Genomic DNA, 27,666 nt, shown 5'->3' on the forward strand with positions numbered 1-27,666 from the left:
TAATTGAAGGTTGAAGCCAACAGTGGTTTCTGCCTCCTGCTCCAATTGCAATGGGGAAAAGGTAGCAAATTCAAAAGAAATTCCAGATGTGCAACTCAGTGTGAGCTGGCAGAAAATGACTAGCAATACCTGCAGACCTGCAATCTAATTTTCAAAGGGAAACTGCCTGCAGAGTTTTCTTTTGATAACTCAGGCTGGTGAGGGAGAGCCAGCACTTTAGTGGCTGTATACTTTGCATCTGATTTGAAGAAGGTGCCAAGTACATGCGTGAAAGTGTGCATGAGGATTTCAAAATTAAATCCCTGCATGTGCTTTCCTTCCTCCAACCTAACTCTGCTTCTTTTTTTTCTGTAGGAAAAAATATGCCTGCCGTTCACAGCGCAAAATACTTTTACCCTCAGTGGCAGGGAATTGCAATTTTGAAATGGGCTTTTTACATGTGGTGTTAACCCCACATAAAAAGCTGTAAAAATTATCCTCCCTGAAAATTGACCCTGTTTTTCTTTTATGTTTTCTTTTCTTTTATGATTCTTACAAACATATACTGAAAATGATAGTCACAAAATAAAAGCAAAACAATAGTCTGCTTTTCAAAGAGAGGATCTCTATGACTATGTGTCCCCCTAAATAACTTTTGTGTTTAATGTTATATCCATATTTGGCTGTTTTCTCTTCCTCCCTCTTCAATCTGTGGTGTTCATCTCTCCCTGCTTCCCTCCTGGATAATGGTGGTCCTCTATCCCTCCCTCTCTACATCCAGTCTATCATGATTCCTAGGGGTCCTCTCCTTCTCTCCCCCAGTGTCTGGTGGTCCCTTCTCCCCTGATAGGCTGCCATCTACTCTTACTCCCCTTAACCAGCTCAGTCATGGATTTCTGTCTTCCCTTTTCATCTTTCATTCCTGTCTCATTCCTTTTTCCCTCTCTTTTTTCTCAGACTGTGAACCCCGGTTGCTTTTCCTCTTTTCTTCCTCTCACTCATTCCACTCACCTTTTTGGTGTAGCTCTCCTCTCCCCCCTCTCTGTCAGGCCAGTGGCAGAGCATGTGGCAGAAGTGGGAAGTGCTTCTTCGCATGGCTGTGATAACCTTTGCTTTCCTCAGTGTGCAGCAGTGGCTGCTGAAGGTTCTGAGAGCTGCAATCGGGCCCCTCTCTTCTCTGCATCCTCTCAGTGCAGCAGTGGGCTTTATGACTCTTGAAGGCTGAAGTTGGTCCCTCTCTTCCCTTCTCCTGCTGGACATGCGACAATGCGGTTTGAGGCTCCTACTGGTAAAAATGGCTCTTCTCTGTCGCTCCTCCTCCTGGCCTACAGCAACAGGAGATGAAGTTTCTGGGGCAGCGTTAGGCCGCACTCTCACTCTTCTGGCCTGTGGCAGCAGCTCAACTAATCACAGGTAGCAGCAGCCCAGCTTCATTTTCTTGCATGCTTTCTGGCAGACCCCCTGGGATAGTCTCACTGATCCCTGGGAATCCACTGACTTCAGGTGGGAACCTCTGATATAACGTAATCACCTGCCATTGTTTAGTGTGCAAGCTGAAACTATTACTATGTGCATGCTAAAAATTTCTTGGCATGAATTTTAGTGCAGAGGCCTTTTGGTATCCTTTCTGGTATTTTTATCGGTTTAATGGTGTGTGTGTATATGAGTTATGGGTCTGAGTTAGGAATGCGAGTCCATGAATACCAATAGTGTATGCTTATGTGAATAATTGTAAGAAAGCTGTATGAATGGGAGGGGGTGGGGAAAACATGTGTGGATAGTGCGTTGAGATGCTTGTGGAGGTACCGTCTTCTTTTTCCAAAGATAAATGCTGCAATGTTCTGCGGTGATGGTAGTACTATCACTCGATACGTTTCAGGAAAAGGCTTTGAAGTACTACTTTTCCCTGATTCAATTTCATTAGAATTGAACAGAGCAAAAGATAAGAGGAAGGCAGCTAGGCTCCCATTATTTTTCATGGAAGAAAAGTAAAAAAACTCATCCCCACCCCCCAGGAAAGAATGTGAAAAAGGGAAGAATTCCAGACTTCTCCTCTGAGCAGGAATAAATCGGTTTGGAGTAGAGGCCTCCAGGAGACATGTTAAAGCTGCACATCTAGCTTGGTAAACAAGCCAGCTAGATATACAGCTTTACCAGGTCTGGCGTGGAGAAGTAGCCTAGTAGTTAGAGTAGAGGCTAGGAAACAAGTGTTCAAATCCTGCTGCCACTCCTTCTGACCATGGGCAAGTTACTTTATTCTCCATTGCCTCCGGTACAAACTTAGGGCTGGATTTAGTAATACCGCCGGGCTCTTTGAATCCAGTGGGGGCGGGAGGGCGGTCCTGCGAAAGCCGGCAGCAATCGCACCTCCGTGTAGTTAATCGGTGTGAAACTGGCAGCGAAAAAGATGCCTACCTTTTGCTGTCGGCAAAGTCTTCGCGACGTCGGCCCCAGTGCCGCCCCCGACTCCTCCTCTTCCGGGGCTGACGCCGCCCCGACTCCGCCCCAATCTTGGTATCGCACGTGATAAGGGACTTTTCGCGTGTGAAACGCCCCTTATCGCATGCGATCCGCTTGGAAAATGACACCTTCAGGGCATGATTCATCAAGGCATTTTCTGATAGACACAGAATAGGAGAAATGCCTTAGTAAATCAGGCCCTTGATTGTAAGTCCTCTGGGGATAGTAAAATACCTATAGTATCTGAAAGTAATCTACTTTGAAGTGCCAACAAGCAGAATATAAATCAAATAAGTAAACCCTGTGGGAGTGGAGCCAGACAATGGAAGGTATAAGTTAGTTCTCTCTCCTATCCTATCTCCAACTCATTATTTGACCTTTCTTTTGGAGTGTTTCAAAACACACCGAATAGTGTTCAAACACCCCTTATCTCCTTTTATGACAGTAGAGATTTGGAAAAACCCAATAGTTGATCATTATTCACCTAGTGGAGGCTTATACCTTTGGGGGTTAATTGATTTCTTCATGCAATCACATAGTTTTAAAGTCCTCGATCTAAAGGGCTTGCATTCTTCATTTCATCCCAGTGTGTTAAGTGACTTGCAAATGGTAGAGATGGAATCTGAGCTGAGATTTTGAGGAAAGAGTACTAGCCTACAGAGTTTATCTATTAATAGTTTTGCATGATTGTAAAAGACATGACATCTGCAAAAATCAATTGTTAAGAATTTTGAGGTAAGGAAAAAGGAAAATCATATGTGATGGTAAATATGTAAGTCCTGAAGAGGCTGTCCTTAAAACATTGAAGAATAAGGCAGAAATGATGATGACTACTACTGTGAAATCTGTAGGGCTGAAGACTGGCATGTAACTGAAATATTGAGTTCTTGTTAAGGAGTATATAAATTGATGACAACACTAGACAAACAGTGTGGATTGTTCAGGCTACTGAACCATAAAGCAGTCAGCGTCAGTATGTCATGTTAAATGCTTCTATGGATATGATATTTCTCATCTAGTATGTTCCAATTTCAAAATAACTTTTTGAGCTTTTGTTAAGTATCTGTACAGTGTATGGTTCTCAACAGTAATCAGGCTGTTTGTTTTATTTTCTTTTGACTGGTTAGCATGCATTAGTTTTTGGGTTGCTCAGCAAAAACTGTTAGACTAAGATTGTGGCCTCTAGCAGAGAAACATAGAACAAAAGTTATGGCTGCTGCACAGCCTTACTCAGTGCCCATTTGCACTGATGTGACAAAAATGCTGCTAACAATTCTAGCACAGGTAATATAATTATATGAAATAAAGGCAGTTTGATTTTTTTTTTCCATTTAGAAATATACACCTAAGGATTTTTTAACTTTGTACCTCTTCTATCTCTACTCACCTGTGGATCTTTTCATCTTATTTTCTTCAAGGCATTTTCCTCCATCTGCTTTTTCCCCCTGTATCTGTTGTCTTAAGTCGCTTCCCCCCATGTTTCTTTGTTTCTTGTGTGTTGTCACTCTATCCCAGCGTGTGCCTCTTTTCAATGTGCTACCATGCTTGCGAAGTTCTTTAACTTACTGTATTTTGTATAATCGTGAGATGATGACATACAAAAAACATGCTCAGGATTCTGCTGGGATTCTGAAATGTCACAGGAATAATCAATCATTCTTTTTACAGTATTTCAGTGCCATGAGCCTCTTTGCTCATGATTCATGGACTGACATTCCAGAGAGCTACCCCTTCTATATCTTCATGTTTGGGTTGCGATCTTGCAAGGCCTCTGGATTGAAGAGGGTTCACATTTTAAAATTGTTCCTGTCTCTAGCTTTATATTTTTTTTCCTTATCAACAAAGGCAACATTTGGAGAACATATCAAAGTTGTATGATTACCATTTTAATTGAACATATTAATCAAATTATAATGATGGCAAATTCAACCAATTATGAACAATTAAGAGAGTTATATTTGAATATACCACCTCAATTGTCTCACAATACAGCAGTCAAAGCTATTGTGTTCTTGTTTATGTTCAAATGAAGCTCAAAGCACATTTAAATAAAGAACCATCATATAACTAGCACAAGGTATTTGATGTCACCGTATTATAATGCCTAATATTATATAATCATTGGTCTCATATAGTTCTTACAATTTATTTTGTTTTTAAATTGTATATAAAAGTTAACACGCAAATTGAACCAATTATTCAGATCATAAATTCCTTTCAAATAATCCCTGTGTAAGTAAGTGCTATTAATGCTAATGGATTCTTCTTTTTCAATCTTTGTTAATTTTCATACCTTGATGTGATAGCAGATAGCTGTATTATTTAATCTCACCATACAAATATTGGGAATGTGCAAATTAAAAAAAATTGTTTTGGTTTGTTTGTTTCATAGGTCACAGTCATTTATCAGGTTTATCTCAAATAAAAAAATTGTTTTTTTCTTCATTTGTGGTTTGTTTTTTTTTATATTGAAGTCAATGGGAGAGGCAAGCATAGGCTCCATTGACTTCAATGTAAAAGAATAAAATGGGCTGGTACCAGGTCTCAAAGCAGATATCCAGGCCTGGCTGAAAGCCCAGTCCTGTCACCAAGGCCTGGGCCTGAGCTTAAGCCTAAATCTATCACTGGGGCTCAGCCTGAGGAAGGAACTAGTTGCCGAGGAACAGGCCTAGGTATAGGCCTTCACCCAGATTCTGTCACCGAGGTCTGAGCCTGGGCCCGGGCCTAAGCCTAGGCCCAAAATCAGGGACTAGCCTAAGCCAGGTCCTATCACCAAAGTCCAGGCCTGGGGGCTCAGGACCAAGCCTTCTCCATATTCTTTCTTTTGTCAATTAAAAATGATGCTGTCTGCCTGAAAAATGTGCCACATTGAAAGCCACTTCAGTGTCTTCCTTCAGAGCATATGGCAACATTTGATGTACAGACATTGAAATGCATGGCCATACATGAAAATGGTGCCATCCATTGGGGAGGAAGGCGCTGTAGTGGTGTCACTGTGGTGTGTCCATTGGGAGGATGGCATCATTTCTAGTTCATGGAAGAAGAAAGAAGATGGATGAAAACCTGGTCCTGGGCCTCTGGAACTGGGTCCTAGTGATACGACCAGATGTTGGACCTGGGCCTAAATATAGGGCCCTGGCATAAGGCCAGGGCCCAAACCTGGGCTTCAGCAATGCGACCTGGCCTCAGGTTAGGCCTGGACATTGGTGTAGACCTAAGCCCAGGTTTGGGATTTGGTAACAGGACCTAGCCTTGGGAGGGACCCTGGTGTTAGGCCTAGAAAAAGGCCCAGACCCAGACCCAGACCTTAGCAATGGAACTTGGTCTTGGTCTTGGGCCTGACCCCCATGTTGGCCTCGGTCACAGGACCTGGGCTTGTGTCAAGCCCTGGCACTGGGCCTGGACCTAAGCCATGGGACACAGTGTTGGGCTTGGCTTCAGTTCTCAGTGTTGAGCCTAGGACTAGGAGCAGGCTCAGGGCTTAGCAATGGGATCCAGCCTTGGCTGGGCCTCAATGTTAGGCCTGTGCCTATCCCTGGTCCTTGATGATGTTACCTGGCCTCGGTCCAGGATCAAGTGTCAGGCCTAGATCTAGGTCTAGGCCTGGGCCTCAATGATGGACCTGGGCCTTAGCAATAGGTCTTAGCCTCGGGCCAAACCCTGACATCAGGCCTGGGCTTAGCGACAGGACTTGCCTTTTGGCTGGGCTGCAACATTGGGCCTGGAGCTAGGCCCAAGCCTCTGCAACGGGGAGCAGTTTTGGGTTGGGGCCTAGTCCTGGTTCTCAGCAATGGAACCTGGCCTCAGACTGGGCCCTGGCATCAGGCCTGGGTCTAAACCAGGCCCCCGCATTAGGACTGGATGACATGACTGGTTTTGAGCTGATTTTTGGCACTCAGTCTCGACCTAGTCCTGGGCCTCAGCAGGTCCCATCCTAGGCCTGGGCATTAGGCTTGGGCCTAGTCTGAGCTCTGGTATCTGGCCTGGGTCTAGGCCCAGACCTGGGCAATGGGACCCAGCTTCAGGCTGGGCTTCGTTGATGGGACTATGCCCCGACCTGGTCTTTTTGCTGGAGGTTATTTTTGGTTTATTTCATTTGTAACAAATCCAAAATAGCCTCCTGTTCACGTTTTACTCATTTGTTTAAAATAAACATACATCCGTACCAGATATTCAAACTCTTACACTAGCTGTCAGCATGGTTGACACATTATGGATTACTGAGTGCATTTGAGCCCACTTTACTATCATTGTTGGCATTCTTGCCATTCCTGTGTCATATATCTATGAATTACAGCTCTCCCTCTCCTTCCTTCTTTGTCTGGTCATTTTAAGAATGATCATTTATAGTCCCAGGTCCAAGAGGACAATATAACGCATGATCTTATTAATAGTGACTACAAATTGGAAGTTGGCGCACAATGCATGCATCTCTTTTTAAGTTATTTAAGTGGGCAGCTTAACGAGAGACTCTGTCCAAAGCAACCAATGATTATATCCTTTGCACAAAGAAGCTTTTAGCTCTTATGGGTTATCAGGAACAATTTCTGGAACCTAGTGCATTATGATAGTTGCTGGTCTACTACAGTAAATTTGTCTCCATATGTCCCATAATCAGTGAGAAATCTATATATGTATATATTATTTTTTTCTTTTCTCACTTTAAGAGGTTTTCTCCAATTCTCTTTTGATTGAGACATAGGCAAATATGAGTGCTTCTGCTTAAGCTGGTTGCATTGCTAAGGCATTTCATTAATTAATTAACAACTACTGGGTAAAGTATGTTGATATTGTTTTCTACCCATTACTGACTAAGAGCACTGTAGAGCTAGCCAGGGAGAAATCAAAAACATGTATTTTCAAATAGTTTATGAAATAGAAAAGGTGCAGTTGTACCCACAACTTGTGCAATATGTTTAGACATTTCTGTCTATTAATAAATGTATTAGAAGTAGCCATTTATATAATAATTTCAGTGCAGAAAAACATGATGAAACTATTTTTTAAAATTTTAAATACATGGCTTAAAATTGGTGAAGTAAGCCAGAATCTGATTTTGATCATCCTAGTGTGCTCTTTGTTTATCCTTAGAAATAAATTGAAAAACATACTTTTAAAATCTGAAAATTACAGTCACTTTTTTTTTTAATGAACTATGCTTCAGACTGCTTAACAAGGTTAGCAGCCATGCATAACAATATTCTGAACACTGGTTCCTAGTGATTAATGGACAACATGCTTGAACAATACTCATACTTGAGCTAATGAATTAAATTGTTTATTTCATGCTCCATTTCCACAACCAAATGTCTGTAATATATAATACGATAAGTCTTACTTTCAGGGGCAGCTTTATATTTGTAAGAAATAAAAAATAGTTTATATGAATCAAATTTAGACAAATATCATGCTTATGCATTTTTCAAACAAGTTAGATTGTGAAATATGGGCAGATCAAGATATTCATACTTGATAGATGTTAAATCTTTAATGGAGACTTAGCATGATTTGAATGCAAAAATAGGTCTGGTTTCTTGTTACAGTTACTGCTGATTGTTTTTCAATAGTACAATTCACAAAGTAAAAAAAAAAGATTACTAGTATTAACACTACAGGAACTTGCATGTCTGCATTTAAAATCATAGAGGTCCATATTCAAAAGTATTTAGCCAGCTAATTCAGAATTTAGCTGGCTAACAGGGTCATTCTTTATTCTGCGATGTACCAGTATCGTGACGGTATTATTCTAATTAGGGGAAGGGGAGGAGTGTGGGCGGGGTTTGGCTGGAGTTATCTCTCAGCAGTGTTGCTGGCGATAATGTTTTTCACATTATTGCTGGCAGCACCATGGGAAATAACTACACCTTTTCCCATGGTGCTACGGGGCGATAGTGTGTGGCGTAGCTACACCGCGGTGGGCGAAACCGCACTGCCGTGATGTAGCCGGCTGCCCACAATCATACCCATGCCCTTTTTTTTTTTTCGCACCTCATTATTCTGCTATAAATATAACAGAATGATGAATCTAGGAGTAGATTAGGAGTGTACCTGGAGTGTAACTGAGAGGAGTTGAGTTAACTGGCTAAGGGGGTCATTTTCAGTAGCTTTCGCATGTGAAAAGTCCCTTTTCGTGTGCGATAGGGTGGTCGGGGCGGAGTCGGCCCCAGAAGAGGAAGAGTCCGGGGAGCACCGGGGCTGATGCTGTGGAGACATCACTGGCGGCGAAAAGGTAAGGACCTTTATCGCTACCAGTTTCGCGCTGAATAACTACACCTTTTATGGTGTAGTTTAACAGTGACTACAAGCTGGAAGTTGGCGCACAATGATTTTGATCATCCTTTTATGGTGTAGTTATTCAGTGCGAAAGCCGGCAGCCAGCACACTGCAGTGGTGCGATGGCTGCCGGCTTTCGCAGGCCCGCCCCCCGCTTCACCCCCCCGCCCCCCCCCCCATTACCGCCGGATTCTCTACGGTCTGTGACCTTAGAAAATCCAGGCCTAAGTTAACTGGTTAACTCCATTTTTCAAAGTTAACAGGATAATTTAGCTGGCTAAGTCTGGTTGGGCCCAAAGAAATGTCCTAAGTTAGGTGGCTATAGTTAACTGACTAACTTTAAGATAGTCGGCTATATTCAATAGTGCAGTTTATCTGGCTAACTTTGCTAGCAGGACTGTTTCTGAATATGGATCTCATAATATATTCTGTAAATTTATAAGGGGGAGGCTACAAATGTCTCTTTTTTGTCAAATAGATGTGAAATAGTGAACTATAAGAGACATGGAATAAAAGTAGTTTTGTTAGTTAAACATATACAAATGGTAACTGATAGAGGAGATTTGACAAAGTATGTTCAGAATTGCTGAAGGATTGACTTTTTAAAAAAGAAGTCAAAACCTGGCTTTTTAACCAAGCCTTTAACAAGGATTGATTTTTTTATTTATAATTTTTAGTGATATACTTTTAATGTTACATTTTGTATTTTAAGATGTGTTTTGATCTATAGTTTTATTTGAATTTTTAAGATGTACTTGGATCCATTGTTATTGTATTTTAGCTTATGTTGAGACAGATTATATATTTTAGATGAACCGTTTTAAAAGTTACCCTTCTTTTATTTGCAAATGTAGTAACTAACATTTGATTTATGTTGTAAACTGACATGATATGTATCAACATGAATGCTGGTATACAAAAATCACTAAATAAATAAATAGATATCAAGGGAAGAACATAGGTCATCATTGATAGGTATTTCTGTGAGGTAGAAATGGAAATGATCCAGTTCACACTTGTGATTCATGGATTGAATTTCTTTTTTTTTTTTTCAATTTTTTATTTTCAAATTTCAATATTACATATTCAATTTAACATTGAACAGAAATTAGGAAATAGGATTCATTTATTCTTCAACCAAATAAGTACTTTCGACAGCATATTAATTCCTTTTCCTTATTACAAAACCATATAAGGGAGATCCTATACATGAGCAATCACAATAATATACCAAATCTACCATGCAAATGAGGGTATAGCAGAAATATAATTCTATTCCAACTGTTTATTGGATTTGAGTCTCAACTTCCTCCTAGTGGCCACGTTGGGCTTCCAAGCACCTCTCTAACAGGTCAGCAAAGCGCGGCCGTGGTTACCCTGTTTTTAACCCGCTTTGTACGCACATTTTGGACGCGTATGTCTAACCCAGGATTTAGTATCCAGTTTTACGCGTCCTTACCGCTTACTGAAATCGACGCGCATCCCTTTCCGCCTGCCGCATGTATATGATATGTTAATGATCGGATTAGTTATTCCTTCGATACAGTAACGTGCGCCCAGATTATTGCCTTTTTAACCAGCTATTTTGCCGCATCTTTAACCTGCAAATTTACCGCCTACCCTGACCCTGGTGTTAGTGTGGCGTTACTGTGGTGAACTTAGCCGCCCACTCCCAAACCAACCCAATCCACAGAAAAAAATGTGAACTTAGCCGCCCAGTCCCAAACCAACCCAATCCACAGAAAAAAATGCGAACTTAGCCGCCCAGTCCCAAACCAACCCAATCCACAGAAAAAAATGCTTCTCGCACAAGGGGGAAAAAGTAACCCAACCTGGTACCACCGCGCTTAACCTCAGAGTACTTCGGTTCCGTAGGGAAGAACGGACACCGTTTCCGGGGGCTCCTCTGGCCTTCTCGTGGATCTGGGCTCCTTGTCGCCGCTGACTTGCAGTGAGCACGAGCTCCTGTATCAGGCCCTATCCCTGCACACCCTACGCCTTGATCTTGGACATCCAGCCGGGCGCTCAGGTCACAGTGTGCATTCATGCACCTTCCCGCTGCCTTGAGCGCCCAACTTGGATGTCCAGGTGGGTGCTCAAGGCAGCGGGAAGGTGTATGAATGCACGACGTGACATGAGCGCCCAGCTGGGCGTCCGAGGTCATGGCATGCATTCATGCACCTTCCCGCTGCTTGAGCACCCAAGTTGGATGTCCAGGTGGGCACTCAAGGCAGTGGGAAGATACATGAATGCACACCGCGCCCTGACCGGCTACGACAGCGGCAGCAAGCCCAGCAGCAACCGGTACAGCGGCATCGGCATGGGTTTCGACCAGCGGCATGTCGGCCCTCACTCCAGCTACTCGGACTCGCGCTACGGGGCCCTGGGCGACCCTGAGGCTGACGGCACCGGCCCGCCGCAGGCCAGTCCACGCTCCAGCCTGTGAGGTCAGTCCCTGGAACTGGAGAAGGAGCTGGTGCTGCACATGAAGAAAGAGTATTTTGGTAAGTAACTAGTGTGTGGTACTTGCTTCAATGCTGACAGGTATTCATGGGCTTTCCCCCTGCCTTGAGCGCCCAGGCTGGACGTCCAAGCTGCGACCTCGAACATCCGGCTTGGACGTCCAGCTGGGCGCTCAAGGCAGCGGGTCTGTAGGAGAACCATCCACTTTCCTGGTGGAATGACATTTCAAATGACAGGTACCAGTGCAACCAGGATACTGTATAGGTGCTGTATACCGCTCTATACAGTAAAATGGATTGCACACGCCTACCGCTTCATGGACGCGCTTTGGACGCTGCTTGAATTTGCGTTTCATTTGAATACTGTATCGAGCGGTATGTGAACCAAATTGTGCGCACGGCAAACGAGGGTGCGCCTTGCACTGCCGCACTCTTCCTTACGTGTCCTTACTGTATCAGCCTGTAAATGTTTTTCTTCTTAATTGGGTTTCCTTAGCTAGGTCAGGATAGATCCATACCTTTTGTCCCAGATATAAAGAGGTTCTATTCACCAAAAAAAAGTTTCAAAATTTTATCCCTTTCAGAAGAAAGTTTAAACTTGACCAAAAGAGTTCCTCTTTTTTCAATCTGGGAACTAAAGGATGTCTCTAATAACTCTGTTACATTTAAAGATGTTTCAACAGCTACCTGATCAGACATTCCTTCATTTTTCCAACTAATGAAATAAACACTTGAAATTGAGGGAAGATTCTCCGGAGGTAGAAATAACACCTCCAGAAAATAGTTCCTCAATTGTTCCTTAAGTGATACTAATTTACACTTTGGAAAATTTATAATTCTTAAATTAGTATATCTGATAGAATTCTCTATATTTTCAAGTTTTCTAGACAAAATTGATTCTCCTTGAACAATAGATGTTTGAACACTTTTAATTTGTTTTATTTCTTCCTCTACTTTTGCTAAGGTCTCCACATGATTAGTCACTATAGGATTCAAGTTAAACAGAGCAGTTTGCATATCCTTTATAGTACTATTTAAATTTGAAATGTTAGTTTGCAATACAACTATAGCTTGCCAAATCATATCCATAGTTACATTTTGTGGGTTCCCTGCTAATACAATAGGCCCAGAGTTCAAAGAATGAGATAGAGAAAGTTCTTGCCTGTTGTAGTTCCCCAGGGGGGAGGCAGGCTCTCTTCCTTTAGCGGAGGTTACTCCTTCGCTAATTTCCACCCGCTGGGAAGGAAGCACTAAGTCTCCTTCCTCTTTTGGCATTGCTAATCCCAAACCAAGATCTTCCTCAATCGGACTTGATTCTTTGGACGCATTCCGTCATAAGGAAGAGCCTAGTTCATTGGTGGTTGCAATACTTCGGGGTGGAAAAGGTGTCGTTGGAGCCCTGGGACTTAGACTGACCTCTCCCAAAAGGAAAGATGCTTGCTCTTCATCTATTCCTTTAGCGGGACATTCCGGGGTTTTCAATTCTGCTGGTGAATAAAAGCCTGTCATAGTTGTTTGCACTGAGAAGGGTCTTACAGGGGTCGAGGCTTCCTGTCTGACTCTACCTTTTCATTTGGTATGTGGCATGTTAATTGCCAATTAAGGAAATACGCAATAAAACAACTAGGAGGCTTATCACATACCTTCTTATACACTCAATTTGTATTTAAGAAGGAGATTGAGGTGTAAGGGATCAAAAAACCAAACCAGCAATTAAGGGGGGGAGCCTTCCAGCCTTCGCCGGCCTAAGCCGGACCAAGCTGTGCGCCCCATATGGAGCGCGCGGCTTAGGCAGCGTGACGACGACGGCGGTGCGCCATCTGCCGACCGATTATATCGGCAGATGCAGCCCGATGATGTCACTCGGGTGCCGCCTCCTGGTCGGGCTCCCCAGCTGGTCCTAAACGCTGTTCCAGGGTCTCTCACCTCCAAGGCTCGCCCAGGTTGGTCTCTCCGAGTGCTGGTATCAATTTAGAGTCCCACTCTCTCTCACTCCTCCTCGGACACCGATGGATTGAATTTCTAACTATTTGTCCTTGTCGATAATTTTTTAATTGTAATATTCTAAAACCTCCAGAATAGATTCAGAATTGTTTCTAATCATATACATCTTGAATAGAAAATGCACAAACACATAGAGAACAAAGTAGAAGTTTTGCCTTTTGCTTTAGAAACATTGTTTATTGCAGATATGGTTAGAAAAAAAAACTGAAAAGAGCAGCTGCCAAGGTTAAGAGTTTACAGCAGACATGGACCTTGTTTAAAAATACCATTTTAGGAGGAGGAGGTGAGGAAGCACTGCTGAGGGGCTAAAATACCTTGTGCCTTGATTTCTTAGTTTCTTCAAGCAACTACAGCTCTATTTTGATCCTGTGAAACTGCTTTCTGGTTTGCTGACGTCAACGGAGGTGAGACTTCCTGGCCTAATAAAATCAGATGCCCAGCAGAGCTTCATTTGAGGAGGAGGTGAGAGGAAGCACTGCTGAGGGGCTAAAATACCTTGTGCCTTGATTTCTTCGTTTCTTCAAGCAACTACAGCTCTATTTCGATCTCGTGAAACTGCTTCCTGGTTTGCTGACGTCAACGGAGGTGGGACTTCCTGGCCTAATAAAATCGGACGCCCTGCGGTGCGTCGACACCACCAGCGCGTCGCCGAAACCGTGCGCGCCAAAGGGGCGCGCGGCTTTGCCTGGAAAAAATCACCTGGAATATTATTTTGAAGAGTAAGTTTTTCAGCGAATCTTTGGATGTTTCAAAAGTGAGTACCAGCAGATCTATCCTCTCTCCTATTTCCTCCATTCATAAAGTTATAAGTGAACATTGTTGAGTATTGGACTAGGAAGATAATTAAGAGGATTAATTGTTGTTAGATCATTAAATGCCTCACACTAAACAAAAGGCCAAAATCAGGGAGATGTCAACATCATCCCTGTACCCCTGGCCTCACAATCTCGGATACCTTCCTTCTTTGTCCCAACAGCAGGAATGGAACCGGTGAGACAGGTCGCTGGAAGTGGCACAGAGCAACTGTCGCCTTCCCTGACCGAGACATTGTTGAGTCCCGGTGCCCCTATTACTCCTCCTCCACCAGTTCAAATTTCTTCTCACGTTATGGGAATGCAAGATGTTTCTCAGGGGAATGGAGAAGGAGCCCCAGCCATAATGAGGGAAATAGAACCAAGAAACCCTGAGATTTTCTTACAACTGGATAAACCAACAGTAATTACTATGGATATACTTTGGGACGCTATTAAAGCATTAGAGTTAGCGGTAATTAATCTTACTAAAATAACAACTGACTCAAATCAGAGATTTAAAAATATTGAAACATCAATGTCCAATTCTGAAGCCAAGAACCAACAAATGGAGAAGCGTCTTGATAAATTGGAAACATGGCAACAGAAGTTTGCCAGAGCTGAAATAATCTATGATAAGAAATTGGAAGTTCTGGAAAATTCATTTAAATATTTGAACTTAAGGATAATACATTTTCCAAAACTGGAAGTAATTTCCCCATATGAAATGCTTAAAGAGTATGTGGTAGAAATTTTAAAGATACCTTTATCTACTCTTCCTACTTTCTCAAAGGTATACTATGTAAACCCAAAAGGAGTTACTACTCAGAATAGTGGAGAAAGACAGGTATCTTTGAATGTAACAGATGTAATAGAATCTAACATAGATACAGTAATTACAAATAGATCAGTGTTACATGTAGCATTTTCCTTTTCCATAGATAGAGATCTTGTGTTTACAGCATACATGAGAAATAGGATGGCCTCTTTTCATGGTGGGAAGAATTTGGATGTATCCTGATCTCTTGAATCAATCCCAAGATAGGAGAAAAAGATTCTTAGCTTTAAGAACAGAACTAGAAACAAAAGGTGGTAAAATGTTATTGAAATATCCATGTAAATGTGAAGTTCTATTTCAGCAACAGAAATATATATTCTTTGAGGTTTCACAGTTGAGGGTTTTTCTTGATTCACACCCTCAAGAGGTTATGACAGGGGACATAGAGGCTAGTTAGAGAGAATCCTGTGTTAATACTCAGTTTCAGTTGTTCACCTGGCAGAAGAGTTTTTTCCGGGTATTGCCTCAAATATTGCTCTATTAGTAATAACTTCATGAATGAATTACTTCTTATTTACTTTAGAAGTGAATATGGGACAGGATTATTGATGGAAGATATAAATAATTTCATAAAATTATATTTATCCTGATCTGTATCCATTAAAATTGATTAATGTATGTAAAATGGAAATGCATAAATTAAAAATTTAAAAAAAATACCATTTTAGAAGCCCAGACCAGATGTATTCCATGCATTACAAAAGGTGGAAAGAAAGCTAAACGACTACCCACAATGGGTAAAAGTAAGGTGAGAGAGGCTATTATAGCTAAAAGAACATCTTTCAAAAAATGAATTCAAATAAAGAAACTGCTAAATTGCATCTTATTTGCCAGTGCTTATGCTAAGCATTGATAAGAAAGGCAAAGAGAGAATTTGAAAAGAAGCTTGCAATGAAAGCAAAAGTACAAAATGATGCACATAGGCAAGAGCAATCTAAAATATAGCTACACAATGCAAGGTTTCACATTAGAAATTGCCACTCAGGTAAAGGATCTAGGCATCATCATATGTTGAAATCTTCTGCTCAGTGTGCAGTGGCAGTGAGTATTTAAGCTATTTATCATTCAAATATATGTTGTTTGGTATTCAAGGACTAAATATTCTCTGGTATTTAAAGCTGGGAATAAGGTTTAACTGACTTCTAGGCACTCAAGCTAGCAGATTGAAAGCAAGGCCCAGTCACGCGCGTAAAGGCCGTATTTTATGCACACGGCCTATTTAAAATCTACCCGATAGGGTACATTTGTGAAAATATTTGCAAATTTGCCTCTTCTCAGATAGTAAACTTTTATCTATAGTCCACTGTGCAAAAGTTTACTACAATTCTACATTAATGATCTGCTGCAATTTAATAACATGCAAAACAGCTCATTAATGCATACATCAGTGAAAACTGGCTCGCAAAGACATCTTTGTGGGCTGGTTTTCTCAAAAAAGATAACTGAATTGGACTTCAACCAGGAAATTGTGCACGCAAATTTGCTGCCAGGACAGGTAACAAACATACATGCCAACAAGGCCAATAAACCATGTGATAACTAACGGATTAGTGCATCGGCCTCCAAAAATGGTAAAACAAAAAAAGATACTGACTTTTTTTTCATTTCAGGACAGGATGAAAGGGATTGCCTTTGTGTTTGCAGATCTGTATCTCAGTGATCTTTAACATCAATTTTTCAATGACATTCATAAAGTTCAGTTGCCATAGGAACTAGAAGAGCTCCTTACCTTTTCTCTCTTGCTTCCTTGATATGAAATAGCTGTCAGTTACTTATTTTGCATGATGAATTAACCTCTGTCCTATCATATTTTTTATATTTGTGAGGTGACTGAAATGTGTTTTGTAAATGGTTTTTCTGAATATGTTCACTCTTGTCTACTTGACAAAATGAGTAAAAATGTACCTGTACTATATCCTTTAAAAACAGAGATGTGCATAACATGTTTTAAAGGTTTTATCTTCCTCTCAATCATTCTGTTTGCCTATTTAGTTAAGTACAATATTAAATATTTTACTTATTTTAACACTCATATTTGAATGTATTTTTATTTTCTGTTTTAATTTCACTTGTTGTAGTCTTAATCTTATGATGTTTTTGTTTTATTTATTATTAAATAATGTATGTTTTTACCTGTAAACCACCTAGATCGCCACATCGTGTATAAGCGGTATACAAAAGCTTTTAAATAAATACAACCATAAATAAATAAAATCAAATATTGAAATAAGGTAGAATGGCTAGCAAAAAAGTAAGAAAACATGTCACTTAGAATTTACACATATATATGTAACCCCTGGGCTGGTCATACTTGGATAGTGGTACCAGATGCCATATCTCAGATCATAGTTTCAGGTGGTAAACATCTCATAATGTTAAAATATCTTAAACTGCAGGGTTCCCTGAGTAGGGAGAAAGATATCTTTCAAAGTCCTTCACATTGCATTCCCTTCAGATCCAGTTCAACGTCTTGTACACAGCAATGATCATAACAACACTGACAAGTGTTAAAGTCACGATGCACTAAAAACACATTGAAAACTGACTTTGGTTTCCAACTTTACTTTTACTGCTAGAGTGAGAAATGATGAAAATGTTCTTTACAGCAGTTTAGTTCAATAGCAATGGTACAAGTGCTTTAAAACATTTTTATTTGTGACATCTTACAGTCTTGCTTAAGTTTCAAATGTTAAAGTCAGTTGATTCAGTCTTTAATCTGATGTTTCTCCCATTTCACTTGTTTAGGCACGCTCCATACTTCCCTCCCAATGTTGGTGATATATTAAAGATGAAATCCATTTTACACAGTCAATTATCTCCTACCACATCCATGGTGCCCTCCTCTGAACTCCCCATTTTCATCACAGTACCTGAATGGCACCAAATATTAGGGATGTGAATCGTTTTTTTGACGATTGAAAATATCGTACAATATTTTCAAAGTTGTCAGAAATCAGGGGCTCCCCGAAACCGATAGGAAAACCCCACAAAATTTTTCATGGGGTTCTCTTATTGTTTTGGGGGAGGGCGGGAAAAACGGCACACAAAAACAACCCCTAAACCCACCCCGACCCTTTAAAACAGATCCTGGTGGTCCAGTGGGGGTCCCGAGAGCGATCTCCCACTCTCGGGCCGTCGGCTGCCACTAATCAAAATGGCACCGATGGCCCTTTGCCCTTACCATGTGACATGGTATCCATGCCATTGGCCAGCCCCTGTTACATGGTAGGAGTAATAGACGGCCAGTGTCATCTTTAAAAATGGTGCGGGCCATCCAGTGCTACTACCATGTGACAGGGGCCTGCCAATGGCACGGATACCCTGTCACATGGTAAGGGCAAAGGGCCATCAGCGCCATTTTTATTAGTGGCAGCCGACGGCCCAAGAGCGGGAGATCGCTCCCGGGACCCCCACTGGACAACCAGGTAATTTTAAAAAGTTTTGGGGGGGGGGTCGGGAGGGTGGGGGAAGCTAAGGGATCTGTTTAAAGGGTCGGGTGGGTTTTTTGTTTATCGGCTCGGGCACAGCCGATAAAAAAAAAACCGATCAGACCGCACGAAAAAAATTTCACGATGTGAATCGGAACCGGAATCGGAACCGATTCTGGTCCCGATTCACATCTCTGCCAAATATACTCTTCTCCCTTCCAGTATCAGAATGATTCTTGTATTACTCCTCTTCTTCAAATCTCCAGTAGATATTCTTGGACCCTGTTGGGGATCTATCCCAACTCCTTTCTCCACTCTCTCCTTCTCCTTTGAATGGCTGTAAATCATCCCTTATTTGGACACTGATGATCCACAGGTACCTTCTCAGGGAAGCAATCTCTCCCTATGATGTTAAAGTAGCAAAGAAATAACTTATCTGAGTCCCTAGTTCATGGGTACTCAACACTCAAATAAATCATCCTAAAAATATAAAAGAGATAAGCAGGTGGACAGAAATTCCCATATCCAAAATAAAAACCTTCATGGAAAAGTTAAGAAACAAACAACAGAAAATAGCAGAGGACAGCCAAGATATGCTGGTTCTGGAAAAATACTAAAATCCACATGCTAAGATGGTGGCTAGAGCTTATATAACAGAGGAATATACCATCCACATGGGGAAGCTCCACACCCACACTATACTTATTGGGGTAGATTTTCAAAGGGTTGCGCGCGTAAGATATGCGCACAACCCCCGAAAACCTCCCCCTGCCTCCCCCTGCGCGTGCCGAGCCTATCTTGCATAGGCTCGGCGGCGCGAGCAAGCCCAGGGACGCGTGTAAGTCCTGGGGCTTCAAATAAGGGGCTGGCCGGGGGCGTGCCCAGGGGCGTGATGGCTCTCCGGGGGCGGGGCCGAGTGCTTCATCTGTTCCTAGTAGGGATCCAAGGGATCCCTACATATAGTGTAACCAATAAGCCCTGATGCTTTTGATGGAACAACAACATTGCTTTCTGCTTCGAAGGAGAAGGGTGGGGGCTGAAAGGAAAGAGAAATTTGGATTCAAGGACAACCAACATGAGCCATGACTTACTTACAGTCTGAGTTACTGATGCTCAGACATTAAGAAAAAAACACAGGAGTGCTTCTACGGCCAAGTTCATAAGCAAAGCATGTCAAGCAAAACTGACTGATACATGGAGGTAACCTGCACGGTGTGGCAGATACTACCATGGGAAGCTTGCTGGGCAGACGGGATGGACCATCCATCCTTTTCTGCCATCATTTCAATGTTTCTAAGGAAAGATTTTTGTATTCTTTCACTTAGGTACTAGTTAGATGAGTAACATTTAGTTGACAAAATGAAAATTGTATAATTGGGGCATAAGCCTACAAAACTTAATAAAAGGAAATATTACATATTAGGGTCTGTTCATAGCTTCTTGTACAATTAGGCTGAGAACAATATAATTTATTTATTTTAAAATGTTTATATTCCACCTATAGCAATAAATCATATTAGACGGATCACAATTAAGATTTTATTTTACAGTCTTGGAAAGAAATTTTATACTTACTTTATTTACTTGAGTCACAAAACTCCCTTTTTTCTTGGAAACACTTTTAGCTTCAAATAAAAATCAATATCCTTCTAGTGAATGAAAAACAATAACTAGAATAGATCAGAAATTATTTTTTTAAATATAGCCTTCTTCAATTAGAGGATAGTGGAGGATTACAATCTAAAAATAGATTGGAAATGGGTGGATTGTCAGAAATTTGATCTTCAAAGCACACACATGGATTAGATCATAACTGGTTCACGAGAAAATACAGGAGAAATGACCTCTTTTGTTTATTTTTAACAGTATTTTAGGCTCTCAGCAGTTACAATTATGCCCACAATCTCTTCCACCATTTTGCAGCATCTCTCTGCATGGCTGACCAGGTTAAGTGCCTACTGCCTGCTCTGGAAGTGAGTTATGAGAAAGAAAAGGCTAGATCTGGGCAAGAAAGCTAGGAAAGAGCAAAATATGAAAGTGAGAACAGCAGTAAAGCATTAAAATACAAAAGAAAATCCTAAGCAAACAAAACGACAATAGAAGAGAAAGAAATGGGGGTGGGGGCTGTGGAATCTATCCACACCTAACTGCAAAGTTATGCACATGTAACCCCTGGGCACATAGGAAAAGTGAGACGGGCCATGTCTGCACCCAACTCCTCTTAACTCTGTCTCTCCACAGATAGCATCTACAATCTGATCACTGTAGATTCACCAAAATGCTATCAAATTTGCATGAATAATGCCCACAATAAGGAAAAGGGGCATGGCTAGGGTAATTTTTAAGTTACCACAACATGTGCTATTTTAGTGTTTTAACACAACGAATGTTAAATTTATTGCACCCACAATTCCTTATTTTGGACTGCTCCTGGAGAGGGAAAAAGAGAAAGAAAGAGAAAGAGAGAGAGAGAGAAGAGAGAGAAAACCTCTAGGGTGGGACACCTATTAGTCAACTATTTATACCACTATAAGAGGGTCATCTAGTAACTCGAAGTGAGGTTTTGGTGGTGGTCTAGGGTTTGGGGGACAGTTTTACATGCACAGGCAGACATACAAACAGCACAGTACACAACAATGAATATTTGATGTGATTTGAAATGAGGAAAGGTACACAATGATGAGATTTCTACAATGTACTCTCGCCCTTGATAGCTTGATAGCACCCAGGTACAGAGTGCATCAAGCTATGGTCAGAGTACATTGTAGAAATCTCATCTTTGTGTACCTTTCCTCATTTCAAGTTACACCAAATCTTCACTAATGTGTACTGTACTGTTTGTACATCTCACTGTGAATGTAAAATTGGACCCCAAAACCTAGACCATCACCAAAACCTCACCTTGAGTTACTAGAGGACCCTCTTACAGTGATATAAATAATTGACTTATATGATACTCTTATAAAGAATCTCTCTCATTAGGGCCACAGCACATTTTGATGAATGACCTTTTTTGCATGGAGCAAAATCCCCAGTCTGTCCTTGTAAACAGCATTAATAATTATCTCAGCCTTTAGCAGCAAAAATCACATTGTATAGCAAAGTGGTTTCCAACTTCTTTACTGATAGTTAATTTTGATGACTGAATAATTTTTTACAGCTTCATTTCTTGTTCAAATAAAGTCAACAAATAAGACAGAAGAAAGATTAGTAAACTCATGACCTTCCTTATATAGCAGTCTCTTAATTCTTTAGAAGCAGTCTTATTAACAATTGATCTCTTTTTTTCCCCCAGTTATTCCAGTTACTCAGATTAAAAATAGTTCAATCCTCTTTTAGATTCCCAATTTTGTCTCAGCTTCACCTCACTGTATGCAGTTAGAATATAGTCCCAATATTTTATTAGAACTTAGTCCCAGTCCTCCTACATTTCCCAAATCTTCTTAAATCCTGTAACTCCTTATGAAGTATCAAATGAGCACTTTACTCTCACTTGTATTCGACTTGAATTAACAGCAAAAACGTCTTGTTGCCTTCAGTTCCTTTCTCTTTGTATTCTCTAGTTCCTTCCCTTTATGCCTTTGGCAGGGACCCTCTTCTCCAGCTGAATTTCTCCACACTTCAGATTCTTTCAGGGTTACTGAGTCCCTGGTACCAAGGGCCATTGGCTCCTAGTGGACCAAAAAATAGTCTTTGAATCCAAAAAGGGGAACAATCAAGCAAGAGACAGGAAGGGTAAAATAAAATGTCTTTGCCTTAAAACAGAGAAGATAGTCCAAAAAGACAGCTAATTTACAGTTGAAACTCCTCTGCATTGGGTCATGGTCAGGCCCATCACCTGATGGAGAGATAGCACACTGCAGGCCTTCCCTACCCCGTGATCCATACTTGAACACAAGGACGCCTCAACCCACTGCAACAAAGGGGACCAAGCTATCGCAGGGAATTCTCCAAAATGGATTATTGCTTTTGATTTATTTATTTTAAATCTCTTCTATTCTGCTGCTTCCCAGCGTGGATTACAATGTTAAGATCATAAAATGTCACAATACAACATAAAACTATAACATCAAAGAGACCAAAATGATCAAAAGCAGGTCAGATGGGAAGCTGACCCCAAAAGGGAAATCTCAAACTCCTTTCCCATAAAGAAGGAAAATGTATACAGTAGGAGATAGAAGGCTCCTGTCTGCTTGAAAGGGTGACGAAAAATTCACAACCTGTTGGAACAAAAGCTGAACTAAAAATCCATGAAGATAGATGGTGCTTGAGGATGATAAACAGCTAGAACACATCATCTGCAGCTCCCACATGGGGGAGTAAAACCCAAACCTCTCTTTAATGAATCTGCACTGTACCCAGCAATTTAGTACATTCCTTGTAGTGAAAGAAACCAAAGGCTCCCTACACACATATTAAGATAAGATGTGCCATGCTGAGTCTGACCAAAGGTCCATCAAGTCCAGCATCCTGTTTCTGACAGTAGTCAGCTTGGGCCACAAGTCCCTGGCCGATCCTAAAGAGTAGAGCCATTCCTTCTTGATCACTTCCAGGGATAAGTAATGGCTTTCCCAAGTCTACCTGGCTGATAATGGTTTCTAGACTTTTCCTCCAGGAAGCTGTCCAAACTCCTTTCAATGCCTTTGACATTCATCTGTGCTGTTATCATCACTGCAGTATGCAGAGACTTTACACTGGGATTTAAGTATTGCACTATGAAAGGCCTTGAAAGGAATCTTTCACCCCTCTCAGGGAATCCTGAAATTACATTTTTTTAACATTCTGGAAGTGCACCACTCAAAACGCTTATTTGGAATATGGCCTCTGGCACCACTAACCAGCTCTGGGGTTACATATGTGTACATAAATGTTTCAGAAATCAGGTCACAGTGTCTGATCAATATGTCATCTGTGATAAGAAATCTATTAGTTGTAGGTAATCTCTGAAATAACTGACTAGCCTGGTTGGCAGGACTGATCTAGGATATTCAACAGAGAAAACAATTTCAAATTATGTTGTTACTTAAGTAACAGTGACACAAATTCCTCCACTAGCCACCACTGAGTGAAGTGATGCAAACCCTGTAAAAATGTCACTTAGAACCTATACAGAAATACTGCCCAGATTAGTCCTCGATGGCCATAATCCAGTCAGATTTTCAAGCTTTCCTCAATGAATACGCATGAGATCTATTTGCCTGCACTACCTCCATTGTATACAAGTAGATGTCATGCGTATTCATTGTGGAAATCCTGAAAACCTTATTGGATTGCAGCCCTTAAGGACCGAGTTTGGGCAGGCCTGCCATATAGCAAACCTGCCATATCAAAACAGCATTACCTCCCGGAATTCAAAGATGAAAAGGCAACACTGAAAATATTGAACCACTACCTATTAGCTGAATATGTCACACACAGAGGGGCGGATTTTAAAAGCCCTGCTCGCGTAAATCCGCCCGGATTTACGCGAGCAGGGCCTTGCGCGCCGGCGTGCCTATTTTCCATAGTCTCGCCAGCGCACGCAGAGCCCCGGGACTCGCGTAAGTCTCGGGGTTTTTCGAGGGGGGCGTGTCGGGGGCGGGGCCGATCGGCGTGGCGTTTTGGGGGCGGGACGCGGCTTTTTGGGGGGCGGGCCCGGGGTGGTCCGGGGGCGGGGCCGCACCCTCCGGAACAGCCCGCTGGCGCGCGTGGATTTACGTCTCCCTCCGGGGGGCGTAAATCCAGGGATAAAGGTAGGGGGAGGGTTTAGATAGGGCCGGGGGGGGGGTGGGTTAGGTAGAGGAAGGGAGGAGAAGGTGAGGGGAGGGCGAAAGGGAGTTCCCTCCGAGGCCGCTCCGATTTCGGAGCGGCCTCGGGGGGAACGGAGACAGGCTGCGCGGCTCGGCGCGCGCCGGCTGCCCAAAATCGGCAGCCTTGCGCGCGCCGATCCAGGATTTTAGCAGATACGCGCGGCTACGCGCGTATCTGCTAAAATCCAGCGTACTTTTGTTTGCGCCTGGTGCACCAACAAAAGCACGCGCTCGCGCTGTTTTATAAAATCTACCCCAGAGAGCACAGACCTTCATCAAGTAGAAAATAAGTGACCAGAAATTAGAAATAGAAAGATGCAGATAAAAACTGAATTCTTTTGTGCTCTGAGGTCCACTCCAGATTTACTCCTCTCCTCCTATTCCCTTCAGAGAAAAGGGGGAACAAGAGTAGAAGAAAGGCTGAATTAGGGAGCAGAATGGCTAGTCTTTGCTCTGCATTGCTTGTTTCAAGTCTCTCTCCTCTCTCCCCCCCCCCAATTCTTCTCTCCGAAGGGGCAGGATTAGGGAGAAGAGTGGATCTTCTTTACTGTGCTGTGTACTCTGCTCCTCCAAGCTCATCCCCACCCCCCTTGTTCCCTGCACACTGCCTAGGAGAGGAGAAGATGGAACAGGAAACAGAGGCCTATTCTAGGTTGCCTGAGATTTTGTGCACAGACCAATACTTATTGGGGCAGAGCCTTGTGTGCTTATACAGTAGGCCCCTGTTATGCCCATAGGTAAAAGTGCTATGCTGATGATGCTCTCTTGACTCTGATCCCCAGAGCCACCAACCTGCTCATCCTATCCCTTAGTCCTAGCCACACTGATTCTGTGTTCCAAACTTGGTTGCTTCTGTTCACAAAAAATCATTACAGAATCAAAACAGCAATGTACTTCCAATACTTCTTCAGAATTGTAGTACCTTCAACAGATATTACAATCTTCACAAAAATAGACAAGAACAGCTTTTCTTCAATCTGGTCTTAATCCACAAGTAAGTGCAGTAGAGTCTGAATGCAATTGCTGCCATTACATCTCTAAGGGGCATTCTCACTTCAATAGTTCTTTTTCTCACTAAATGGGATTCCCATAGCAGTGTTAAAAAAAAAAATTGGCATCCAATTACCAGGCTATTGCAAGATACAGATGTGCAGGGCAAAGACATTTGTTTTGGTTTGCTTTTTCGTTTCAGTTATTTTTTCTTTTTCATTTTTCTGTTTAACGAATATTTAAGTTCATTTCATGAACTGAAATAAACATTAACCCCCCCCCCCCCAAAACAAACAAAAAATTAAACGGGGCCTCCCCAAGGCCCTTCAATCTCCCTCCCACCCTCTAAGAAACCTGAAATACCTGGGCCTATTCAACTGGGCTAAGCCAAGCCCATTTGGGGCCTCCCTGGACCCTTCTGAACCCCTTCCCTCTTTGATAAATGTGCCAAGGCTGGGGACTTCCTGACCACCCTTTCCCTTCTGTAGAGGTCCATGCTGAAGAAAGGGGCAAGAACAATACCTATTTGCTCATGCCCTGCTGAAAATCCTTTACAAACTGGTGCTGCCAGCCGGCCGATTCTGAGACTAGGACCATGTGACGTCAAAATGACACCAGTCTCAGGTGCCATTTCTAAAGGATTTGTAGAGGAGCAGGAGTGAATGGGCATTGTTCCTGCCCCTTTCTTCAGCATGAACCCCTATGGAAGGGATAATTGGGGTCTGGGGAATTCCCGGCCCCTGTCACAATTCTCAAGGGGTGGGAGGATGTTTGAGGGGCCTAGGGATGCTTCAGTTAGGTTTGGCTCAGTTCAGCTGGTTAGATTTGGGCTTTGTTTGGGGGGAGGGAGGGGGATCAATGGTGCTCATGGAGGCCCTAGAGAAACCCCAGGAAGCAGAAGTGAGGGAATGGGGAGGCCATTTTTTTTTAAAACAAACTGAAAATACCCAGAAATTTTCAGGTATTTTGAGCATGGCCATTTTCAGTTCATTCCAATCCAAACAAACCACAAATTGCCTCTTTCAATTCAGATGTCCATTCCTTTAAAACAAATGCACATCCCTATAGCACAGAGCTTTCCAAACTTTTCATGTTGGTGACACTCTTTTTAGACAAACATAATTTCATGACACATTAATTCAGTCTATTAGCAAACCAGAGGTTAAAGGTTAAACGAACGAAATGTATTTCGACAATTTATGTATGTTTCCTTAAATATATACATAAATAAAATGTTTCACAACACAACCTCTCTCATGATAACCTTTCATTTATATTAAAATATATAATATTCCAAGATTAATGTTATTGTTATAATTTATGAGTAACAATAATAAAAGAAATTGTCTGTCCCCCGCACACTTATCTTTCTCCCCCCACCCCCAAGCACATGTCTGGCCCCCACACACTCATCTCTCTCCCCCCAACACATGTCTGTCCCCCACACACTCATCTCTCTCCCCCCCCAGCCACATCTGTCCCCCACACACTCATCTCTCTCCCCCCCAGCACACGTTTGTCCCTCACACACTCATCTCTCTCCCCCCAGCACATGTCTGTCCCCCACACACTCATCTCTCTCCCCCCCAGCACATGTCTGTCTCTCACACACTCATCTCTTTCCCCCCAGCACATGTCTGACCCCACACATTAATATCTCCCCCCCAGCCACATCTGTCCCCCACACACTCATCTCTCTCCCCCCCAGCACATGTCTGTCCCTCACACACTCATCTCTCTCCCCCCAGCACATGTCTGTCCCCCACACACTCATCTCTCTCCCCCCAGCACATGTCTGTCCCCCACACACTCATCTCTCTCCCCCCAGCACATGTCTGTCCCCCACACACTCATCTCTCTCCCCCCCAGCACATGTCTGTCCCTCACACACTCATCTCTCTCCCCCCAGCACATGTCTGTCCCCCACACACTCATCTCTCTCCCCCCAGCACATGTCTGTCCCTCACACACTCATCTCTCTCCCCCCAGCACATGTCTGTCCCCCACACACTCATCTCTCTCCCCCCCCAGCACACGTCTGTCTTTCACACACTCATCTCTTTCCCCCCAGCACATGTCTGTCCCCCACACATTAATATCTCCCCCCCAGCCACATCTGTCCCCCACACACTCATCTCTCTCCACCCCAGCACATGTCTGTCCCTCACACACTCATCTCTCTCCCCCCAGCACATGTCTGTCCCCCACACACTCATCTCTCTCCCCCCAGCACATGTCTGTCCCCCACACACTCATCTCTCTCCCCCCAGCACATGTCTGTCCCTCACACACTCATCTCTCTCCCCCCCAGCACATGTCTGTCCCTCACACACTCATCTCTCTCCCCCCAGCACATGTCTGTCCCCCACACACTCATCTCTCTCCCCCCCAGCACACGTCTGTCTCTCACACACTCATCTCTTTCCCCCCAGCACATGTCTGTCCCCCACACATTAATATCTCCCCCCCAGCCACATCTGTCCCCCACACACTCATCTCTCTCCCCCCCAGCACATGTCTGTCCCTCACACACTCATCTCTCTCCCCCCAGCACATGTCTGTCCCCCACACACTCATCTCTCTCCCCCCCAGCACATGTCTGTCCCTCACACACTCATCTCTCTCCCCCCAGCACGTCTGTCCCCCACACAC

Source organism: Rhinatrema bivittatum, chromosome 4, assembly GCF_901001135.1.
Source record: "Rhinatrema bivittatum chromosome 4, aRhiBiv1.1, whole genome shotgun sequence".
In the NCBI taxonomy this organism is placed as follows: domain Eukaryota; kingdom Metazoa; phylum Chordata; class Amphibia; order Gymnophiona; family Rhinatrematidae; genus Rhinatrema; species Rhinatrema bivittatum.